This window comes from Pyxicephalus adspersus, chromosome 4 (genome assembly GCF_032062135.1).
Source record: "Pyxicephalus adspersus chromosome 4, UCB_Pads_2.0, whole genome shotgun sequence".
Classification (NCBI taxonomy): domain Eukaryota; kingdom Metazoa; phylum Chordata; class Amphibia; order Anura; family Pyxicephalidae; genus Pyxicephalus; species Pyxicephalus adspersus.
This window is the reverse complement of record NC_092861.1, coordinates 40,955,833-40,975,844: the sequence shown is the minus strand read 5'-3', so window position 1 is coordinate 40,975,844 and position 20,012 is coordinate 40,955,833. Positions and strand designations below refer to the sequence as shown.

The following is a 20,012-nucleotide window of genomic DNA, read 5'->3' as shown; positions in this document are numbered from 1 at the left end:
TCAGTGAAATGCCCAGGTGGTTAAAACATAATACTCATCATTTAGCAGTAAACAGAAAATGATGTATGGAAACTAGATCAACAGCTGTTGCCAACCATATTAGACCAATCCATAGAAGAAGATAATTTCTGATTGTATTACAGGTCTTGTCCTCAACGGAACAGGTCGGACGGGAACAGGTTTCACTACAGGGAGAGAGTGGGGGCTGTTTTCCGCTTACTACTGTTTTGATTTTTGAATTTGATTTGGGTCTTTTATTTTATCCCCCTTCCACTTTATGATTTAGCAGATCAATAGTCGATAAAATTATTTTTCCTAACAGTCTGGTCTATTCAATATAATACTGGTCATAACAATATGGATTTTTTGTGAAAGAATACAAATTTCCCAGTTTTGCTCATCACTACCAGCAGTGTAACAATTTTAGCTTTGTGTAACTTACCAGTTGTACCGGGCCATTAGTAATATAGATAAACAAAGACATGCTTGAAGGCCAAATATTAATGATGTCAGCACTATTTTTTAAATCCACCCTCCTTATTATGGTTTCTACACCTATTCCATTTATTTTTTACCAATACTTTATATTTTTGTTGTGTTAAAACAATCATTCAGCAATTGAATTCAACAATTCAATATTTTCAACAAGGAAAATCAATAATTATGGTTACTAATTTACTCTTATCACATATAACGTATACAAATGGACAACAATAAAAAACTCTTAAAACAATGAATCCAATATAGGCTAATATTGTACATAGAAAGCTATTCTATTGGTTTTCTGTAGTTATGGTACTAAGCACAACTATTATAATTCATAATAAAGATTGACTAAATCTGTCTCAGTTCTTTACTGGGACTTCTCCACCACGATAAACTATTACATGTTCACTTCTTCAGGAAAATGCAAGTGAACGCAAAACCTTTAAATAAATATATATATATATATATATATATATATACATATTATAATTTTATATAATATATAAAATGTACATCAAGACAAATATGGGGAGTCCTCTTGCAGGTGGTCAAATCTTAGGGGTCTCACTTACTCTTTTTCGAATAATCCTCCATTTATCTACCCAAGTACCACAGGGGTGAATGTGAACAGATATAAGGTATTTTTGTATCGTACCGGTAGAGTAAGAAATGTCAATAAAAGTGCTTATACTTGTTACCTAATTCCTACTTGCACTGCCATAACTACAAGTGAATCCCACAATAAAACCTCTAATTAATCATTTTATCCACATTTTGCATATTTATTTCGCACTTATTAGGGAAGCTTTATTAAATCTGGTTAATTGGTTCCTGACAGGAATCAAAGATCTGGGTTATCTAGGCTAAGAAACAGGGTTACAAGATTAGATGAGTCGTTAATCATTATGTTGTTGTTTTTTAATTTCTGCTGGCAATAAAAACCACCCTGGCTGCTTCAATAAATGTTTTTAGATCTAATGGAAAGAAAATATTCAGCCTCTATTACATTTGGGTTGTGCTGAGTATGTTCCCAGGAACATGAAAACATCCTTTAGGCTGCTTTATGTTAGGAGATGGGGAGCACCTGTTATTTAGTCACCAAGGAACATGTGTAATAATAAAAACTTTTAATCACTGTCTACATTTTTTTCTAGTACATGGAAGGCAATCCTGATATCAGTGATCACTACTTATGCAATATTCTACCCCATTAGCAATCAGCCCTGGGCAAAGCCAGAAAACTACGTATGCAGATGACATCTGTCCATAAAACATAGGTCATTACACCACCACATTCACTAAAGTTTACATAAGCTGGCATCAATTCTGTGAATTCTAGCTATACTGAAATTGAATTTGGTTGTACAGAACTGTTGACCTATTATTAACAGAATCTAGGCTTGTCTATTTTTAAACTAAGGAACAATAAGCTCTATTCATAAACCTTTAATACAAGGATGCAAAGCGTTATTTTGGTCATCTGACTGTAATTTTTTTAAATCTCATTAGCCTCTGCTGGAGATGAAAAAAATGACCTTTATCCTGGTATGTTAGCTGTGTAACTTGATCCTAATTTTTGTTAAGTCTTTGTTCTTTTAAAGTTTATGTAAAAAGTTACTCACGCCACATATTTTCATATTCATCCCCTTTGGGAAGATTTCTCTTTTCTGCCTGTCCCTGTAAAACCTATAGGGGAGGCGTCATCATCAGTGAACGAAGGCACATGCAGCATAAAAAACACAGTTTATTTCTGTTTCCAGAGTCTGTGCCCAAGTTGGAGACATTTTCAATCTCTTCCCTGTTCCTAAATTTGGTTCAGCATTTGAGCACATGCTTACAAGAAATCTAGAACACATTTCAACACACAGTAATAATCTGCAAAAGCCAGAAACCTATCACTCTACTACTAACATTTGGTTGCAGCCAAGTTACATAGACTTTGTATTTCTGATTGGCAGTCTGTTTTTCTAACATTTATATATGTGTTTAAATAAACAACATTCTGATGCTTTTATCTATCATTTATATTGACAGAACCATTTACATCTTTAAATAAATTTGATTATTCCTCTTGAAGGTTCTTGAAAGTATCATTATAAATAAATGGAAACCCACCCTGCTATATTTACTATGTAGCAAATTAGGATGTGCCCCTAATGCTGTACATAATTCTCTATAGATGACAACACATATCCTCCAATCTAATGTAACCACCAATAATGTCAGAACAGACAGTAAGTAACCTTCACCTGGCTAAAGACAATTAGGTATGCGTACCATGGCCTTATTTATTCTACCACACCTGTGTTCCGTAGAACTGTGAATGTTCGTCATGAGTACACCTACCAAGCTCATGTGCCAAGTGAAGAGGAGCTGGGTGATTTATTTTTTTGTGAAGACTGTGCAATACCAGGAAGGGCCACACAGTGAACACAACAGAATTGGTGTTGAAGATAAGTGTGTTACTGGGTGGGCTGCACTTAGGGGAATGGGGACATTTATTAAAGGACAGCCACAAGAAAGGTTCCCCCCATTCAGTGACAGTGTTCACCAGGATAGAAAATAAACCTCTACCAAATGAGTGTAAAGATGCTAATAAAAATCTGATCTAAGTTCCTCCTCTCACCAGCCTATCCAAGAAAACGTTTGGTTGGAGTTTGTTATCATAAAAGGTAAGTTAGGCATACAACTAATAGTTCCTGTCAAGTTTTTCTTTTTTTTCTGTGCTTTCACTGAAAAGATTTACTGTCTCTGTTTTCCCTGGTGTCCATTGTCACCATTCTCATTAATCTTCTACACTTGTTGCAGTGACACTGTCTAAGAGGGGATTACTACTACTTTGTACACCTATTATTTTACTTTGTTTGCAGCACAAGAGATAATAAAGATCACCCCACTAGAAACAAAAAAACATTCTTTGAAATTATAAGAATATTTGAAAACTGACATAGGTTAAAGCAAAAATGACTTCTCCACTCAAGCAGCTCAAAGATTTTAGACCAGGGGTGGGCAAACCTTTTTTGGTCAGGGGCCACAATCTAAAATAAAATATGACAGAGGGGCCGGGCCGATGGGAGAGTGGGCGAGGTTATGCTAATATGACGCCACTGAATGTGATGTCATGATGGCATAACCCTGCCCACTCTCCCATCGCTGATCTGAGCCTGCGATTGGAGAGTTGGAGGGTTGTGTGCAGTGACAGTCCGCTCACTCTCCCATCGCAGGCTCAGATCCGGGGGACATGCTCTGCGGCTTTGGCCAGTGCGACCCCCAGTAGAGTCCTTCTCTGACCCTGCTCGGGGTGGCACCAGCCAGAGCCGTGGACCACCCAAAGGCCCAGAGAAACATCCCTGTTGGGCTGTTGTTTGCCCTTGCCTGTTTTAGACTAAAATTATGTCCATTAGAGCAGGAAATGTTTTCCTTTTAAAATTATCATGTTTAGCAATAGTTAATAAATAATCATTGTATATGACTCTATTCAGATGGTTTGTATTTGCCCAGCCTGCCTTTTAGCCTGGCCAGCAAAGCAAAGTGAAGTGTCTTGTTAATAAGCTATGCAGTTCAGTTTTTTTAAAGCTTTCTCACTATGAAAACTAAAACAGTTTGTTCAACCTTTGCCACAGCTGTGCAGAAATGTTATCAAATCAACATAATACAGTGCTGTGATATCGACTGTGATAAATAGCCGTCTCAAGGTATACATATTTTAGCAGGATGATACAATAAATTAAAGTTACCTTTTCTGCATGAGTGAACAACCAGAAGCCAGAAGGTAATTTAGGGATATCTGGGAAGAATCCTGAGCCAGTATCCTTGTTTAGGAACTAAAGCTCAGCATTTTAATTAGGATTGCGTGACATGGTGCACTTCATAGCCGCTCTCCAATGAATACTTAAGTATCAACCTTTAGACCTTAAATGACTTTTACCACTGTCACATAAATGGACATTTAAAGGGGACCTGTACTCAAAATATAATACTTACGGAACTCTTTTTTTAAGTTTGTTTGTTAACTTGCTGTGTACGATCATCATTTACTTTGATGTTGCAGCTTTGGAGTTTTACCCTCTATAAACCACCCTCCTTGGAAAATATAGTTCCCAGATCCCAGCCCCAACATCTTACTTCTAGGTGGATTGTTTCACTTCCTGCATGTTTGCACAGCTTTCTACAGCTTGTGTGTCCTGAACTGCTTGTCATATTACTTGGGAAGCTTGTGCCACAAGTGTAGCTTTCCAGTTATACACAGCATGTTGAAGAAGCAGAGAAGAGCTATGGTGCACATCATCTAGAGGAAGGTACCATGGCAAAAGTTGCCTGTATTTTGTATTTTTATATTTCTAGCTTTGTATATGCTATTCACTGTTAATGTTGCGTATATCCTGTTAGTATAGGTCTACGTTAAGAGATACTTGTGGAAGACTGAATTCATTGCATGCAGCTAACCACATAGTTCAAAAACACACGGGAATTGATCTGAAAAACAATCTGTAATCCGAATAAGCCACTTTTCTGATTTAAGCACTTCTATCACATAACACAGATACAGGTTCAGCCTCCTCCACTGCAACTGCAGCACTGCTTGGTCAAGAACATTGGCAATACCATACCAAAGCCTGAGTATAGAGTAGTGAAGGAGAAGATGGACTCTGATGAGGCCACCCCTCTTCTCACTCTGATTTTTTTGTCAGCATGCTCACTGTAAACACATAAGCCCTGCACAGAGTCTGATAGTTTCTGAGCATTGAGTGGTGCTCTACAATCGACTACAATAGTATAATAACAAAACAAACTCAGGTAATTACACCAGATGTATGTAAAAGTGAATTTTTGCAAACTGAATTCATTAGGGTGTTTTAAACCTGTCTTGAAGTTGATAAAGATGTTTACTGTTAGTAGTAAAATCTGGAATTGCTTGGTTGTATTATTTTAAGAAGGTAGATACTTCTGAAGTATTCATTCATTTCATTATATTGGAGTTTATTGTATTCAGTCCATACTTCTCATGAAAAAATATTGCATTGCACAATCACATTAGATAGGATAAAATTTACTTTGATTTGTAATTCAGCAAAACAGATATGAGAAAAAACATTAAATGTGTAATTAACACACCAAAAAGGAGAAGATAAATGCCAAATGGGGGAGCAAATGTATGTTTCTAATATGGGGAATTACTTGAATTTACAAGGCCCAGCTGAGGGAGGCCTAGATAACAGTTTTTCAATGAGTGGAGACCTAACTTTACATTCCATTAACTTCTATTAATAAACATGGAACATGGAAGTATGTCACTATGTTACCAAAAGGGCTACAATGACAATAAAAATGTCAGTAGTCAACCAAAATTATATTTTAAACCCGTCACCAAAACTATACATTTTTGTATACAAACTAATATTTCTAATTTTATGCCTTGATACACAAATGGTCTTTCTAAAAATTTGTAAGCGGTTTGTAAGATTTTTTTGCCTGGTAAAGTCTGATTGCTGTGATAAAAACCCAGTCCTGGCAGTTGCCATTATTCAGTCTCCATAAATATCTCTACCAATGTGTTTCAGCATTTAGATTGCAGCTATCTGAAATAGGAGAACTGGTCATCCAGAAGCTCAAATAATTATGAAACTCAAAAAATTATAATATTAAACTAGAGCCATGCAATTAGACTGCAGAACAACAGTACAACATGCCGCAATATTAATAATAATAATAATTATAATAATATTAAACTAGAGCCATGCAACTAGACTGCAGAACAACAGTACAACTTTCAGCAATATTAATAATTATAATAATAATAAACTAGAGCCATGCAACTAGACTGTCGAAAAACAGTACAACATGTACTGCAGCTTTTTAAGGATGCTAACAGGTACAAGGAAACATCACATCATCATATGTAAGAAGCATATATTGCATTGCTCCTTCCTGGTGACAAATGTTACAAACAAACACATGCATCCAATATATGTTTATGCACCCACACATTTTGGTCAATCTCAAAAAGTTTAATATTTTATTAAAGTTTAAACATAAAAAACATCAGCACAATACAAAACATCAGAACTTTAAACAATCACTGTGCCCCCCTTGACTGTGTTTTGAGAAAAGTTACAAAAACTTAAATCATAAACTCAGTGCCCTTTGGAAAAGCCACTGCTTTATTTTTTACATATGCAGTATTAGAACATCAAATAAAGAAAAGGAAACATATTATGGTAACATATTATATTATGCATGTATGCAATTGTAATGATGTCATGTATAGTCATATAAGTTGTCACTGTGGGGTTGTTTTGACAAAAAGGTTGATCTTGTGGCACTTACTGGAATACCATCATGCTTCATAAGTGAACCTAATTTAGAGGCATGTTTCATATTTTCAGGACAGTTGGTAAGCATGAGAGTCACATGAATCATGTGCCCACAACTTCCAGCTGCTCCAAAATGACAGCTGAGAGGAGAGCATACATGGATATGGAATTCATAGTTGGGTCAGAAATATCTGCTCATTATGGAGTCAAAATTGTTGCCATTATGATGTCACTAAGTCCTAATAAACTAATGGATTGAGCCCCATAATGCTTCTCAGCACTTTATATAGATGGAAATTGTAGTGGTACTTCTAAATGTGCTGCACTTACTAGAATTCCATCTCTTGTGTATGTGACTAATAGGACTCTGGAATTTGTGTCTGCTTTACCCAACATAAACAATGGAGTGCACAGTGACTGTAACAGGGTTGATGATGAGACCATGGAGCAGCTGCTTGTCTTTTTTTATTCCAAGCATTGTAAGTTTTTGAGGAACAAAATGACTCAGAATGTAAATCAGAATCAGAAGGTACTTATTTGGTATCACTTTCAACAGAAACCCAAAAACTTCCTTCTTCTTACAAATTTAAAGCAGAGCTAAACTCGTTATACTTACCGGTCCTCGTTCCCTTGCAAAGCACCACCATCTTTTTCTTTCTTCCTGAAGATGATCAGCCAATTCTGATTGACCATGCTGGAATGATGTTACTTGAGTGCAGGCGTGGGGAAACAGGGATTGCTAGGTATACTAGCATAAAAGCTGTGCGGCTAAGATTCTGACAGATACCCAGAGCAATCAGACAGGTAGTAGGAATTATTGCAGAAGGGACATCTTGTGTCCCTTTCTGCAATAATGACTTGGCTCATCATGGATTTTTAAAAGTGCTTTCCTGCTTAATTGCAAACTGTTGCTTTGCCATTTCAAGGTCCTTCTGCTCATTCCTTCACCCTGCTGTTTCATTTTGCTGCCAAGGGCAAGAGAGAAGTACCCGTGTATCTTCCAAACTGCATGTTGGTGCTTTTAAGGTCACTTCTTTTATTTTTAGATGGAAATGTTATTGATGGAAAGTAGGAAATAAAAACTGTTTGTTAGAGATTAACTGAAAAATAGCTCTAAGCATACTGCTGTACTGTTATTGCAGTATGACTTATCTCTAAATACTATTTAGAAGGAGTATTATTAATTAGCTTGTTTCTATGCTATGGCTATGCACAGACAGCTATGAAACATAAAATAAACTTTAATATTGAATTATGAACTTTTATTAAATATCAGGAATGTGGATTAGTAAACAATAGCTAGGAGTATCAGGTACTGTCACACATGAAGTGCATAGTCCTGAATGAGCTACAACTCTGGTGACTTGCGGCTTATCCAGGGCTTCGGTTGTAAATAGGTAAAACGGAGCATCTGGGGAGTAAAGAGATGCCAGGTGTTTGTGTCTGTGGAGGTATACATTAAAGTGAATGTGTTACCTTGCCCAGCATTTGCACATCAAAGTGTAATCAACTGGAGAAATTACTGCTGATCAACATTATAATACCAGTCATCTTCCATAACTTCTCAGTGGTCCTGAGTCTCTGGATACTGCAGGTTCTCCCCGTGTCTGCGTGGGTTTCCTCCGGGTACTCGGGTTTCCTCCCACATCCCAAAAACATGCAGTTAGGTTAATTGGCTTCCCCCTAAATTGATCTTACACTACATTATTAACATATGACTATAGTAGGGACATTAGATTGTGAGCTCCTTTGAGGGACAGTTAGTGACATGACTATGGACTTTGTACAGCGCTGCGTAATATGATGGCGCTATATAAATACTGTGTAATATTAATAATAATAATAATAATAATAATAATACAATGTTAAGAATCCATGAATAAAAGAACTGAAATCCAGTGAGTGGATAAGTTGGGATAGTAGTGGTGAGGAGGAAAGGTCCACATTTTAAGTTCAATTTTGTGCACTTTTTTGGTCCAATGTGTGCACTGGACAGTACAATAAAACAAATAACAACCAAACCAACCTACAATATTCTATTTAGGTTTAATGCACCACAGTGGAAGAGGCCAGTGTGAATGGGCCCTTATTATAGAGTTCATGTTAAAACAGTGCAGGTTGTGGCCTACTTTGGTAATGCCTCACCAAATATCTTGCAAGGTTAAATTGCAATCTCAATAAAAAAGAGGATATGAAAATGTAATTGTTCACTATACGTTCACCTAAATTTACACTGCAACAAAGCATAACACGTAGCTGTCTTACACTACAGTGAAAGGGAAGCTGTAAACTCATCACATGAAAACCATCTGAAATACAAAAAAAATTCCAGCAAGATGTGAGACTGAGAGTGTGTGTGAAAGACGTGTACTTAATAAAACATTAGAGATGAAAGTGAGATTTCTTCTTTGCAGAAAAGCAAACTGAAAGAGAATGAGGTTAAACTGTACCAAGGGCTTTTTTATAAAGAATGTCAGGCTAAACTTGATGTGATAAAAAAATAATACAATGATTCAGGAGAGCTGGAAAATGACAAAGTTGTGAACTTTGAATAACTAAGGAAGTAATGCTGACAACTACGGTAGTATTCCATTATCAGATTTAAAGGGGAAATTGAAGACTAAACATTATTATCATTACCTGTTCACCTTTTGCCACGCAATTATAACCATTAAAAAAGCCCCATGTATACTGACCTCAAAAGCTTAGATTGCACACATAACTGGAAGGGCTTAGAATATTAGTAACTAATCCACTTCCTGCTTTTTGTACTGTTTCAGATAAAAAGAAGAAGACTGAAAGGAAACAGCTACTGATTTTCTCTTCTCTATAGTGGAAATGGGAAAGTTACTAGTACTGTCTGTTTAACCAAAGGCAGTATTTATTTTTGGAAGAGTTCCACAGTTGCCTTTTAGACTTAAAGGGGTGAGGTGGAGTGGTGCAATACAGCAATCCGGTTGAAATCTAAAATTAGACAGACTATCATCCTTGTATGCACACATAATGAAAAAGTATTGAGGCATTTGAAAGTTAGGAGTTGAGGGAGATGAAGAACAATGTTACAATTTACCCTAGATAGGCAGGAGCTTTTGGCTTTCCCATCAGTAACTTAAGAGTGGGCATTAATTGTGCCTTGAAGTATGAAGTCCTGTTAGACAGAATCTCCTTAGGATAGAAAGCACTCCATTCTTAGATCCATATGTAACCTAACATTGAGTTTTGCTCCAACTCAGAGCCTTCTTATGAGTGAGACGGGGAAAAGCAGTTCAATAAATTTACCCTTGAAGTGTTAGTGAAGATGGCTCAATGAGAGAAAGCAAATGTTTCCATTGATAATGGCCCTGTATGAAAGAAAGCATTTTTTGCACTTCTTTAGCAATTCTGTTTTGCACTTCTTTAGCAACTTACGCAGCAGAACTGTTCACAAAAGTTCTGTTTCTTTTATACTGTCAGTCCCTGCAGTTATTTGGTTCTGGTAAGTGACTCATGATGTGACTTTAAAATGTGAATAACTGCATTGGGGAAATGGTATGCGAGATGACATTTGCCAGTTCTCAGACAGTTGCTGATGCTCAGAGCAAGTGAAATTACTGTCAATATCCAATACGTTGCCATACTAAACTAAATAATTCCAGAAAGAAAAGGTTACTTTTTACTGTTTTCCCTACTTTTCTGGATGGTGAACCTGTTGTGTAAAAACCAATTGGGGTAGAATAGTAGCAGCACAAGAAAGCTGGTTTAGGGGAACAGGAAGTATAATTTGACCCTAATCACAAAATAGGACATACAGATAAATATGGTGTAATGGGCTTCGTACTACTTCCGTTTTAATAACAACCCTAGTCCCTCTTCATTTGCCATGGTCAGAATTGATGAATCCAATATAAAATATCTAATGTAACTGAATGAAGCAGGGACTTTGACAAGTTGCAGGAAAGGACAGAGAAATATTATATTACCATTTGTCAATTAAAAGTCCAGCAGCAAAGTCAAGAGAATCAATGTTTAGCATAATCACCAATTGTTTAATGAGAGTTGCTCAAAACTAATTAGGGTGATATTATTGCTAGATTTGCATTGCCTTACTGTAGCTGCAGCCACTTAAAAACCTAAAATCAGTTCCTGCATCACTGTTGACTTCCTAAGCCCACCTCAAGAACTACCCAATAATCTAATGCAAGAGCCTCAGTGGCCAAGGGTCTAACGTTGGTCTTTTGAAAGGCAGAACAGAAAGTCAAGGCCAATGGCCTGTTTATCAATTGCTCCATAAGGATTGATTCAGGATAATCACAGGTAATTGTAAGGAGCATGAAGTATTTCCATTTTAGAATTTTTTAAATATTATTTTTAGTAACTTCATGTAAAGGTCAGAACAATCCAGATGAGGCGAGAAACAAATCCACAAGTACATCCAAAGAGGTCAGTAAATTAACTCTAATTTTGACAATGAAACTGACAGAATAGACTTTTCAAAGAGTTAATTCGTATGAAGACGTTTACTTCTGTGCATGTATGTATCTGAGGCAGTGTACATTTATGTGGATATGCAAAAAACCCCACTGTGGTTTATATGTAGTGCATGTCGGTACTGATGACCAAGGAGGGCTTCCTAATCTTGAATAACAATTGGATTCAATTTAAGTGCCCCTGACCACTTTTACTATGCCACATATTTTAAAGCACTGGATAATTCCATGCCTTGCAATGCAAATATTGTAAATAAGTTTGGCTTTCAATGATGTAACATGATATATGTCTGTATAAGACAAGTTGAATTATGGCAATACCATATTTTGTGACTATTCATTTGTAAAACACTTGTATTTGTGTTGTGGTTCCTATCAGTGTGATTTCTCCAAGACAGAATATACAAAATAGGAATTCTATAAACTAGAGCCAGGTCAACATGTGCAAATTATTTTGTTGCACACAGTATAGTTCCAGACTTCTTTTGGCAAAACCTATGAAAAAAGAATTCTAGGTAGTTGTGAGGACAGCACAGAGACTAGTAATTTAATGTCAAAATAAATTACATGTATATGGTGCTGAGCTTGTATGCAGAGTGGATCTTTTTCCTTCATAATGAGTCTTTTAGTCCTTGTTCTTATGAGATCCTTTGGGAGCTCATTACCTGTCTTGCTACATTATAGAACATTGGCAGGTGCAGCTGTAACTCATTAAAGAGTACAGTGGCTTGTCACAGGCCTTGGAGTAGGCCTCCATGCCGAGTACTGTAGAATCCTTGATCTTTTTAATTGAATTTTTTATCTCTTCATCCTGTTCAGAACAATAAAAGGCTCTGAAATAGCTAATATTAACTTCTGACAGATGGAATGGTTTCATTTGTACATATCCATAGCTCAAGACAAAGCCAAATCACGCTTTTCCACTATTTTCAACAATTCTGTTTGTAATATGCCTGGTATAGAGATTTGTATAAAACAATTTACTACTTTAATAAGAAACTTTTTAATGTTTCTTTAGGTCAGCGTTTCTCATGCCTCAGCAGCTATTAGTGATTTGCAGTTACCCTACAGTACGGTAATTGGTAACAATTTAGTTATCTGGATGGATATCAACAAAATACTACCTGCTAGTAGGATATGAATTCAGGTTAAGCAAACATTCGGTTGCCCAACTTCTAAAAAATTTGTTTTGAATTGTACCAAAAATGGTGGTACAATGTCCTCAGTGTGTTATTTGTAATTTTGTCATACCCTTGTTGACATTTAGAGGTATTCATAACTACATTCAAACATGGCATGAACTCATTAATTCTTCATTGTCTGCATGGCTGGTGATATGGAAAGAAAGGAGTACATAGTGGCCAATATTTCTATATTGATATGGTTTTATAGAGAGGAAATTGTTAAAGAAACCTTTCAGTGGAAGAAATATGGAAGCTGTAATTTGTTTGTTCTAATAGTGTTCGTTGCCTGGCTTACCCAGAACAGGTATTCAGCAAATAAAGTTATTCTCTTGACCTGCATGCTTGTTCTAGGTAAAGTAAAAGAGGTAAGTAAAAGTATTGATGACAAAAGGTCAGTATAACCAACATTTTTAAAATGAAGTATCAAATGAGTACTTCATTGCCATAGGCAGGTATTGTCCATGTAATGGAAGTCAACATATTGTCTGTAGTACAGGTTCAGAAGTTTCTATATCATTTGTATCAATTTGTATCAATACAAATATTATACTTATAAGTATAAAAGCACAATCCTCATACTATTTATCTCTATTTACCCTAAAGCAATCTATAAAGGGGATGTATGTAATATGGAAAACAAAACCTAGCTAAACAGAGCTTCTGGAGAGGGTTACAATAGGGGCATTTTTAAAGTGATATACACCATATTACAAAAATTCAATATAAGCAAATATACAGTATATTATTGTTAATAATATTATGATTATTATTATGATTATTATTATTATTAGTAATAATAATAATAATATTAATTTAACAGTGAATATGCACTGAACTCCATTGTTTTACTCTCTCAATTATGGTGCTTGGTATTCAACATTAACAGTGAACACTGTTAAAACTTGTTGGCTATTTTTCATAGCACTAATTATATAAAATAAGGATTGCATGTGATGCATTTAGATTTACCAGTCCCGGAATATATTATTTTTTCTGAATTCTGCAATTTGCTAAATTGGGATCTAAACTGTTATGGGTTGACATGCAGTATTTCCAAGGACAATGTAGCTGAATTTTAAAAGCATAGCTAGGTAGAACAGCCCTTTAAATTAAAGACATAATAATGCACTCTGATTACCTGAGTTCAGTGAAAGCTCTTTCTGACTGATTATTATAGTGAAAGCTAACATTAATGGTATTATAATGTAACCAACAGTATGTAGTATAAAAATAACTTGCATATTTCTAAACACATCAATATTTCTCCTGCAGTTGGGTTGTGTCAATCCTCTTGCTTATATTTTATCTGTCTCTTATTAGTAGTAGATATTACTTGGCCCACTCATAAAACATTTTTATAGCAACTGTAATAATTTGCCTGTACTTATCTTGGTAATACAAATGTGATTGAGACTATAAATCTTACTGGTGCAAGGCTACACAAAGCTGTTCCCACTACTAATTTAGGCCATAGTGTGTCATCTGCAGGCTAAAAATATGTACAATATTATGTTATATCAAAAGAACTGGCACCTGTCACATTACCACATTTCATTTATGTGTTGTTGCTAAATACGTAATTATCATTATATATTACAAACAAGTTACAATAATAACCTTTCCAAGATGGGGCTCTCATTATTTATTGTTAGGTATTGGTCTTTGCAGAGGGGCCTTTCATATACATTTGCAAATGTATGCAACTAAATTTGCCTAGTAGTGTAAACAGGCTGCCAAACAGAATCTTCCTTGTTTGTTTACAGAGCAAGTAGGAGCTTTTCTTCTTCTCTCTGTACATCAAAGAATCATTCTCACAACTGGGGTTTTAGCCTGGATCACGTCCTGCTGGATCAGCCTCCTGTGAAACCAACCTGGTAAATCCGTTATCCCCTTTAGGGTAAGGGTTGTATTCCTAGAAGGTATTTTGGTGCGGTAAATTTAAATATAGAGGTGAAATTATGACTATTATGAGTTCAGAAGTCAGGACCAGGCAACAAAGTGAAAACAAATTTCAAAGAGAAAGATATCTTTGGTGTCTGCTCTTTGGCAGTATATTTAATTAAAAATTTTTAAAATGAAGCAAACATTTACTTTAAACTTGCACCTTAGTAATATATTACGTGCAGAAACATACTTTGTTGTGCAGGATAAGGGCCATGTGACCTGAGAAGTCGAGAGCTATATTTCTCATTGCTTCTGAGTTCATGTCTAAGCCATTGGGCCTGATTTATTATATCATGCCCAAGGGATTTCCTAAAATCATTTGCTATTTGCTAGCAAATGTTTTGAATCCTGTATCAAATCCATTCCAGATTTGCTGGATCACCCAGTTTCACTGATGAAAGTGTATTTTCTCCAGCCTTGGAGAGATTTAATATATCCGGCCCATTATCTGGGCTTTAGGTATTTAGGTAGGAGGGGGACTGCTATTTCAAGAATAACAAAGAAAAGCAGAGAAAAATCATACAATACATACATTTAATACTTTTGTTATCTATGTATTTTTTTAAGTCATTTGCTTGGGGTTTAGCTGTAACTATCAATAAATATTTAATTATGTGTATCAGTACGGGCAGCATGGTGGCTCAGGGGTTAGCACTCCAGCCTTTGCAGCACTAGGTCCCAGGTTCGATCCCCAGCCAGGACATTGTCTGCATGGGTTTCCTCCGGGTACTCCGGTTTCCTCCCACATCCCAAAAACATGCAGTTAGGTTAATTGGCTTCTCCCTAACAATTGACCTTAGACTACATTAATGACATATGACTATGGTAGGGACATTAGATTGTGAGCTCCTTTGAGGGACAGTTAGTGACAGGACTATGGACTATGTACAGCACTGCGTAATATGATGGTGCTATATAAATACTGTATAATAATAATTGCTTATTTGATTACATGCATCACTAGACATGTTTGTTTTATTGGGATCAATAGTAAATGTTTTCTTGTCAGAACCACGAAACCGTGTGATTGATGACTAAATTGGTTTACTGTTTTATGGGATAACATTAAACTGCATGAATCACTGTTAATTGATAACATGATACTACATTTCAAAACTGCTAAAGTCATAGCAGCAATTTTTGGTTTGGAAAACACAACAGCACAGCAATATGGATGTAGTAATGCCATCAGCTAATATTAAAAAGCAACTCAGTGATCTGATTAACTGAACTGGTTGGACCTTGTACACATAAAATGGAACATCTAAATCAAAATATTTATTCTCTTCTTATCAAGTTCTGCTAATTTTGTTTAATATTAATAAGTTCTGAGGTTTTATTAAAACTTTTCTAGCAGTGAACCTTTTTAAAGTGAACCTATTCTAAATAGGCAGTCTTTAACTATTGTACCTGTACTGACATACTTATGGCATTCTTATACCTCTACTGACATACTTACTCATATTTCCCCCTTACTAAATTTACTTAGTCCAGTCTTAGTCCAGCGTTGACTTCTTAGCTGGTGTGTTTTTGGCAGTTTTTGCTTGTCACCCGTTCATCCTCATGCACTGCACAAATGTAAGAGAGCACGTCTAGTCGGGCAGTTGACAGATCAATACATGTAAGTTTTCAGGTGGACTTTAAATTCTGACTGCCTTTGCATTGACAATTTGTATTTTTATTTTGATAGGTTTCTTTAAAGTGGTGCTATTTCAAGGGCCTGGTAAATTCATATAAAATCATGAATAAAAGAACAAAAATAGTAAATGCCTGCCTAATTGCTAACCTCTTCTAATACTTGAACTGACCAAGCAATACAATTTTGTTCTTAGCATTAGAACATGAAATTTGAGCTCCTGTAACCTACCTCTTATAGGGTACACTACTTCAGCTATCTCCTTCCCCTTTCGATTTAGAATAGACCGTTGTCTCTGGAGATGTATTTTGCAATGCATCATTAGTTGATGATTTGTGACTTATATCATGGCATTGTGACTATGAGAATAAAAGAAAACATTTTATCAATGTTTCTTATCAAGTAATGATAGGACTGCAAAGCACAAAGATTAATACTGATGTGAAAAGTGCAGAAATTCATAGCAGCCAATAAGATTTAAATTTACTATAGACAGATTACTAGACTATAAAATGCTAAATGCAATTCAGTTTATTTATGTTAAAAAGTCTCAAAATACTAGAAATCAATCAATCAATCAAATCAAGTAAAAGCCAGGCAGTGATGTGAGTAAATTAAGGAAATTAGGGTTTTTGGGATCAGCTAGATTACCAAATTCTGCTCTGCTAAAATTCCCATGGAAAAATGCATTCTAAATATATTTTAATTGATAGCAATGTGTAACTAAATATATATTAGGCACACCACAGAAAAAGGGATCAGGGACAAGGCAAAAATAAAAAAAATAGCAGGCGAGGACCTATCCATGATGGTTCATAGGCAAGATTAAAATACACCAACTCTCTATATAACATGCATGGGGTATTCCTTAAACAAAACTACACATGGCTTAACACCATGCCTGTACATGGTGTTATCTTTTTTTATAAAAAAAAGACAGGGTTCCCTTACAATTTAAACGGATCCTCAAATAACAAATCCAACACCCTGTAATAATAGCACCAAATTTGGTCAATGCATCAGTTTCTCTTCTCTATTTCTGCACTGCAAGGGATATGTCTTTCAGCTATGACAGTTAACATGCTCAGGTCTGGTGTAATTGTCATAGTGATTGACACTTGCGTTAAGACATGCCCTGCATGTGCTGATGTGCATTGTAATATGTGCTGATATTTAATATAAAATGCATTACAAGTGACCTTGGCACACATTGACATGTGTTTTGAAACACTTCCATTGATTCCAGTGAAAAATGCATTGGGGGACAATGCATAGGTGGGGATCAATTTAAAAAATGTTTTAGCTGAATTGTCCACATCCTGGAATTTGGCAGAAATTGTGCATTGCATGGAAATTGTGCTGTGAACTCAATTCTGCAGAAATGCATTGCTCATTTCTACTACAGTTACAAAATTCCTATAGCAATAATGTTTTTTTTTTAGCTCTTAGATGATCCTTACTATCTATGGAACCAAAGCAGTTGTAAAAGTGCAGTGTAGCACACTAAAATATATATTTAATGAGAAAGGGACTGATTTATATATATAAAAAAAAAACTGGAGTATTTTTAATTACTTCGGAATTGGAGCATGATTAAAAAGTACTTGGAAAATCTGGCACTTTGCATCTAGTTCACCTTTTGCATCTAATTCAGAGTGTGTTTTAATGATCATTATCGGGCACCCAGCAGAAGATTGACCCATGCTATCTGTTCAGGCTTGGACTGGTCCATTGGAAGACTAGAGGAACCTCCGATGAAAATCTGCTTTTGGCAAATACTGCTTTAGACTACAATTGACAGCTCAATAGTCTATCATGAGGCGATGTTATCTGAATAAATGTACCCAGTTACCTTGTTCTAGTCGAACTGCCTCTGCGGCTTCCATCATTGCCCTTGTTGTCCTGGTGTTGCAGGAAGTGGAGATAATCTGTGGTCTAAAAATACAGGAACTATGTCTGTCCTGAAGTCTGAATGTGCAGGAAGTGGGGCAAATCTGAGGTTGTCAGCATTTTGTTGTTCATTGGCATGTTGGCTCCTAATGTTTGTAAATTGACACTTGATGTTTATTGTAGCATACATATAACAACCTATAATTAAAGTGTTTCCCATTCTTCACCAGTAGAAAAGATCAAACGGGCCATTAAGTACCTGATGAAATGTACTAGCTGAATACATGTGCCTAATTATGTAGCGTAAATTATATACATCTTCCATGAAGCATTTGTTGCATGTGATATTTAAGGGCCTGCTTTACTGCTGAAACTGAATAATTTAGCATTAGCAGGCTCATAGGCAGTGTGTGATTGATAAGGGTATTCATGAACACATAAAAAAATGATCTTCCCTGCCATAACATCAAGCAAACAGAATGTATTCCCAACCACGTAGCTGCACTTCATTAAACTGCCTTTTCTGTTTTGCATTTTGCTTGTGTCTTGGGGAGGCCGTATGACAGAGAGCGAGGACACACCTGTCACTTGCCTATTACACTGATACGATGTTATGGCTCTAGGTTTCAAGTATGTAATTCTGTAAGGAGTTTTTGCTGACATAAATAAATCACTTGACCTTTAGATCTTTGGTTTGTAAAATCACAGGGCCTACTTAGCAGAATTGCTTTGCACAAAAATAATGCGCAGTTTGATGGCTGTAATTCTGTCCTATCTACATGTGCACATGTATATTTATGCTTGCTTATGTACATATTTCAAATATTCGTGCTGGCATTGAGTCAATGCCTCTGTCTGCAGATCACAATGACATTCAAAATTAATACAGAAAGCTCTCAGAGGAAATCCACTCAAGTAGCATTTCATCTTTTCAGTCCTTTACAGATTAGGCTTAAAATCACCAGTGTGATGTTTTAGCAGCTTTATTTAGCCATTTAAACATGCAATATATTTCAGCAGAGGCAGCAACCATTTCCGTATTCCCTGTCCTTGTCACAACACTGCAAAATGTACTGTCTGAAGCTTTGTTCAGGGGGTTGTTACATCAGGTATTTAGTAAACATTGACACCCATTAATATATACTCCTATGTAATACTGACATCTTTTATTTTAGTATTACTATAAATAAAAGTTGAAAAGCATCACATTTCTGGAAATGCCAACTACTGTAAAAATGAAATAAATATAGGTGAGAAATATAGTAATATATTTAGAAAGATTTATGCAGTATATACCAGTGGTCACCAACCTTTTTGGACCCACGGACCACTTAATTTACTGGCTCCAGACAGCTCATGCGTGCGGATCCGGGTGTCACTGAAAGGGGAAGAAACTTCCCCCATAGTGACGTCATGATGCCAGAACCCACCCACTCGCCTGAGCCTGCAATGGGAGAGTAGGTAGGTTGTGTCCAGAGACGCAACCTGCCCACCTCTCTGTGCCTGCAATCCGTATGGGGAACATAGTCCGAGGCTCTTGCCGGTGTGCCCCCCCAGCGGGGTCCTTCTCCTGATCCCGCTCGGGGGCGCACCGGCCAGAGCTGCAGACCCACAAAGTTTTCTCCACCAATTGGCGACCGCTGGTATATACAGTATAAAGAAATGTAAAATGGTTTAAAGGGGTTTAAAGTTAAAAGACTGGTAAGTCTTCATAATAATATTTTCTGGTCCAGCAGCTTAGTAGGGGGTGCATGCTTGCTCTGGATGGTGCCCTACAATGAGATATGTACACTGCCTGGCCAACAAAAAGTCACACACGCTAATATTTTGTTGAATTACCTTTAGCTTTAATTACAGCATGCACTTGCTGTGGTACCATTTTGATTGGTTTATGGAATGTCAGCACATATTTTCCTGCCCAGAGTTGCATCAGTTTTTTGCTAAGATGTTGTATTGATTATGGTAGAATTGGACCTCTGGATAAAGTGTTCTCCAACACATCCTGAAGATTCTCAATGGGTTTAGGGACTGGACTCCGTGGCGTTGTCATCGTTAATATGCCTGTGTCATCAGGGAAGAATAAAAATTCTGG

General features: G+C 36.3%; 1 long non-coding RNA gene across 3 annotated transcripts in view; it reads right to left on the bottom strand.

The window, feature by feature from the left end:
• LOC140330026 (uncharacterized) overlaps positions 1-19,291 on the bottom strand; it is a 37,386-nt gene extending 18,095 nt beyond the window's left edge. The window contains exons 1-2 of one of the 3 annotated variants that reach the window (XR_011920576.1): positions 17,883-18,045; positions 16,262-16,389 (exon numbers count right to left, since the gene is read on the bottom strand). This is a non-coding gene — a long non-coding RNA (uncharacterized lncRNA). Of the gene's footprint in view, positions 1-4,223; positions 4,335-16,261; positions 16,390-17,882; positions 18,046-19,230 lie in introns of those variants that run through there. The other 2 variants (XR_011920575.1, XR_011920577.1) reach the window with 2 other exon arrangements.
• Between the last annotated feature and the right edge of the window lie 721 nt (positions 19,292-20,012).